This window comes from Camellia sinensis, chromosome 4 (genome assembly GCF_055761805.1).
Source record: "Camellia sinensis isolate YWXY chromosome 4, ASM5576180v1, whole genome shotgun sequence".
Taxonomy (NCBI): Eukaryota; Viridiplantae; Streptophyta; class Magnoliopsida; order Ericales; family Theaceae; genus Camellia; species Camellia sinensis.
Genome location: NC_138964.1, coordinates 21,860,099 through 21,865,496, shown reverse-complemented (window position 1 = coordinate 21,865,496; position 5,398 = coordinate 21,860,099). Strand labels below are relative to the sequence as shown.

General features: G+C 30.5%; 1 long non-coding RNA gene across 1 annotated transcript; it reads left to right on the top strand.

Annotated features, from left to right (window-relative positions):
* Positions 1-1,661: 1,661 nt before the first annotated feature.
* On the top strand, positions 1,662-4,218 carry LOC145823275 (uncharacterized). The gene is made up of 3 exons (XR_014365558.1): positions 1,662-2,105; positions 2,192-2,259; positions 4,130-4,218. It is a non-coding gene; the product is annotated as an uncharacterized LOC145823275 (long non-coding RNA).
* The last annotated feature ends 1,180 nt before the right edge of the window (positions 4,219-5,398 follow it).

The window sequence follows — 5,398 nt, the reverse complement described above, 5'->3', positions numbered from 1 at the left end:
CAAAAAAAAATGGGCCACAGAAAAATATTTTTCATTGACCACAGAAAATTAACTTTTATTTTAGTGAATAATATTTTTTATTAAAATATTATCCCTACTTCTACCAAATAAAAAATAATAATAGTTTTTTTCATTAAAATAAAAATGAAACAAATAAATTTTCAATCTTAGTAACTAAAAAAAAAAGAATTTTTTTTTAAAAAAAATTCGTTAACTACAAAAAAGGATATATTTTAACAAAAAATAAAATTTTTTGACGACGGCAACCCTTGTCGCAAAAAAAAAAAAATTTAAACGGCGTTATTTTTTTTATTTAAATTTCATTTCTGACCAAAAAAAAATTTAATTTTTATTTTTTATTTTTTATTCCCGCCCATTTTTTTTCCATTCCCGCCCTCCTTCCCCAAAACAAAAAATCCCCAATCTCAAACCCAAAAATCCCTAATCTCTTCTTACCCTCCTCTCTCTCTCGATCGACGGCGAGTGGTGGAGGAGCAGCATCAGAACAGCATCGTCGTCGTCGTCGGAGCAGCGTCGGAGGAGAAGGAGCAGCGTTGGAGCAGCAACAGATCTTCCGATGTTGCCTGGCCTCACCAAGTCCTACCCTGTCACTCCTTCTTGTATTCACAGTTTTATCATAAAACAGTATCTGATATGTGTTCAAGTATCTGATGATTTGATTCCTGAAAATATTCTCTGTTTATTTTGACTAGGTCATTTTTGAAGGGGTTTATGCTTTGCACCCTGATATCAGAAAATCACTAGACTTGTGGATTGCTGTTGTAAGGATGAATGCCACTTCATTTCTGAGGCTTTATATTTTATTTTTTTTGTTGATTAACCTTCTTGTTTCTCATTATCTGTATCAATTTCTTTTGGATGAGTAGAAATACTTGTTATGAGATAACCGGTTGTTTGAGAACAGGTTGGAGGTGTTCATTCACATCTTATTTCTCGAGTTCAAAGGGACAAAAGTAGAGTTGGGTGCTTTATGTCCCAAAATGACATTATGACGATAGTGTTTCCAATGTTCCAGCTGCACATTGAACCACATCTTGTTCATGCACATGTTAGTAGATTCGAAACCATTTGAGGCTTATTATTGTTGCATAATTTATTGTTTCATGTTTTTTTGTCAAAGAAAGAAAAATCATTTTTCACTCTTAAATATTTTAAAGGTTGCCATGGCTTTTTTATATTTGACTATTTTGAACTTTTTTTTTTTTTTTTTATCAAATCTAGTTTAATTTTTTTTTATCATTGATTCAGAAGTATCATAATTTTGTGCAAATATTTTGATATATGATATTTGTGAGATTTAAACCAGGGTAATATTGATGTAGTGACTACATATATCAAACCTTTAGAATTACTCACTGCAGGTTATGGTGGATAATTTCTTATATGCATGCATTGCCTTATCTTTTGCTAATTATTAGAATTATTCTTTAGCAGTAACAGGCGTGAAGGCGAACTATATATATATCTTTTGCTAATATATATATATATATATATACATTGATATTTCAAGAAGGTAGTCGTATTCGTATCATATCCTTATCAGATGCTAATACATTTTGAATACTCACGGGTAGTTTCTAAACGTCTAGTATTGAAATTAATTTTCTTGAATTTTGACAAGTATTGGATACTTTTGGATAAGTCATGTATCTAAACTATTATGAAACTGAGATTGTAATATTTCTTGCATAGCTATAGAGTATAATTGTTAAAATAAAAACAATAATAGTTTTAAATACTCAGTTTATCTCTAAAGCTAGGGTTTCTGTCCATCTCTCTCTCTCTCCCTCTCTAGAAAATTGGGGACAATCGTCGAGTGCCATGGTTCGTTTCAAAGCTAAAGCTTAAATCTTTGTTTTTTTTGTTGTTTGTGTGTTTGATAATTGTATATTTCTGATATCGATATCAATTGAACGTGTACTGATTTGATTGTTGTTTTTTTGTTTGATAAATGATTTGTTAAGCCTCAAGGAGATTGCATAGAGCTTCACAAGAAGAGAAATGGCTATCGCCATGATCATTTCGAGCGCAAACGAAAGAAAGAGGCTCGTGAAGTCCACAAGCGATCTCAGATTGCTCAGAAGGTTCAGTTTCTTCACTTTTCTCATGTATGCATTTATGGAGTTTTGTGTGGAAGTTCTAATTTTGTGCTTCAATTTGAATTAAGCAGTCTTTGGGTATCAAGGGTAAGATGTTTGCTAAGAAACGCTATGCTGAGAAGGCCCAAATGAAGAAAACGTGAGTGTTATGTTTCTTTTTAATTTCTTTTTTATACATTTACATGTGTTTTCATTTTGTTTAATTAAGATTTTGATTCTATACTTGTTTTTGAATCCTGAATTTTAATATTGATGCATTGATCCGTAAACCGTAGTGGTGTTTAGAATTAGAATTGTCGGTTTTTTGAAATAAGTTTGTTTCTTTTTGTCTTTGATGAAATTAGCAGTATCTTTTGAGGAAAAAACATCTCATCTTTCTTAATGAGTTCTGAGAAAGCTTACCCTCCATTTTAGTTAAATGCAAGAAAGTTTCCAGCATTCACTGGGAAAGTCTTTTCATCTAGATGGTTCTGTATGAGTTTGATAGGCGTTTTCGGGTTCTCTTGTTGCAGAAGAGTTCAGATATGGTCAATTGCAGTGAGGTCCCCCACAGTTTGTCTTTAACCTTATGGACCATTCCCAATTTTATGACACAAAATGTATGCTGGTCCAGTCTTTTCTGACTTTATTTCAATTGTTATTTAGTCAGTTTCTCTCTGTTTTACTGTGATTTTGGTTATTATTCCTGACAATAAGGTCCTTGGAGTCTATGGTAGGGGCTGGTTTTTACATGGCTCACCATTGCAATTGATTATGATAAATCATTACTATAATGCACACTGACAACATGTTGTCAACCCAACACAGTAATGTACAATTACAAGGAAACTCTCCCCAAAAGAGAGAGAGAGAGAGTGAGAGAGAGAGAGAGAGAGAGGAGAGAGAAGCCCTTGAGTAGTGGAAAAGAAATAATTAACCTATGTTAAGGCAAATGATTAATTGTGTTGTAATATTCTATTATTTTATGGCATTTTATTTATCATGTGTTGTGGGAGATCTATTAAATTAATATAATAATTATATATTATGAGAAAAATATAAATTATGATAAGATAATGTAATCATCGTATTGTTATTAAACAAAGATTTAACCCTCTCTGAAACATGCTGCAAAATCAGTAATGCTAGAGATTAAAACCCAAATACAAAAAATATATATAAAAAAAAATTAGTGTGATCTAAATTTATTTTAAATATGATCACACTTGAAATGAATTTGAATTATACATTAGTTTTTTAGATTTTTTTTTTTGTTATTCTTAGTCATCCTCCAATTGAGCTATTGTTAATAAATAAATAAAATAAAAAAATTCGACAATAGTTATATGAAGAAGAGAGGAGAAAATCCAAGAAATGAAATACAAAATATATGTTACTTTTTTGTTTTTGGTTTTGGACCAATGATAACTGGAAGAGATGTTAAAAAAGAGAAAAAGAAAAGTTGAACAGTAAAAATGAAAAGGGATTAAAGTGAGAAATGAAAGGCAAAATGCATAAAGAGTAGTGGTAGGAATTATGAAAAAAATATTGTAAAAGATTATTTACTTTTGGATTATAAATATAATAAAATATTATATACTAATTAAAGATGAAAAATTTTTATGAAAATTTTTTATAAAATATTTTATGATATTTTTTTCATAATTCATAATATTATTTATGCCTGAAATCTGTTCAATGCACCGTTGTCCTGCCTGAATTTGCCCTTCACATAATTCATAATATTATTTACGCCAATGTTTTCCCTAGTACACATTTCTGAAGTCAATCATGTTGTGATTTTAGTTATTTCATTCCTTTACTTAAACATTTTCTTAATATCTTTGTTTGTTTGTGTGTGTGTATATATATATATATATCATTCTTCTTTTGTGTGTGTATATATGTATATATATATATATATATCATTATTCTTGTTTTCCAATTGTAGATTGCTGTCATTTATACTTGTTTAATGCATTATGGTTTGAATAAACAACCTTTTGGCTAATTTTCCACCATGTCTACAGGTTGGCTATGCATGAAGAATCATCATCCAGGCGAAAGGTGGATGATGATGTTCAGGAAGGAGCTATTCCTACCTATCTGCTTGATCGTGAAACAACAACACGGGCAAAGGTATGCTATTTTTAGCTAAGATGATAGTACATTTTATAAAGTTCTCCATTTTATGGATGTTAAGTGTAAATATATGTTGGCCATGTACCATTACTGATTATCATACAATGCTATCTATAGGTTCTTAGCAACACTATAAAGCAAAAAAGAAAAGAGAAAGCTGGAAAATGGGAGGTTCCTCGTCCCAAGGTAGGATCAGCTACAACTTTGTACATAGTATCTTTCTTGCATGTTTTTTTCTTGAATTTACTGGATGTCTTTCTTATTTTATGTTTTCATACCCTAGTGGACCTCTTTTTAGGGAAATCCGCCTATTATAGGAGTGCAAATGGGGAAGATGATGTGAAATTGTTAATAACCAATTATGTATTTAAAGAAAATAAAAATGCCAATTTTCAGTTCTTCCCTACACCACAGAAATTAACACATAAATTATATTTAAAGAAATTAACCCATAATTATATTGTTATTAATTATTTTTATTTTTTGTTTTCAGATATTTCCCTAGTAGTAGTTTGCTTCTTGTGGAATGCAGACGTATGAAGATTGCGATTAACTTTTATTTTTGTTACCCACGGAAGAATCATGATGATAACTTTTGTTTTTGATTTACGTTATTTTGAATTGTGAACAATATTATGTATTTAAACATTGTATATGTATTATGCAACATTATATAGTGCGATAATTTTGCTGATGTATTGTTATGAATGGAAGAATATTTTTATTATGGATGAATGGAATTTTTATATTATTATGTAATTATTGGTTTCTTTTTCAATTATTTTTCATTTAATACAAGTAATTTTCATATTTTTAATAATTTTATTGTAATTTTTTTTTTTGAGACGGCACCACGTTGCCGTCGCAAATGATATCCGCACTAGCTGAGACAAAAGCCTTTTGCGACGGTACTCTTTGCTGTCACAAATGATATCTGCACTAGCTAAGACAAAAGCCTTTTGCAATGATACTCTTTGCCGTCGCAAATAATCTTTTAGCGACGGTAGGTATCCTGTCACAATAAAAGTTCTTTAGCGACAGCATTTTGCCGTTGCAAATAATGCCTTTAGTGACGGCAACATAGTGCCGTCTCAAAAAATCTCAAATTTTTTCATATTAATGGCGACGGCAAAATTCCGTCGCAAAAAGGCAACTTT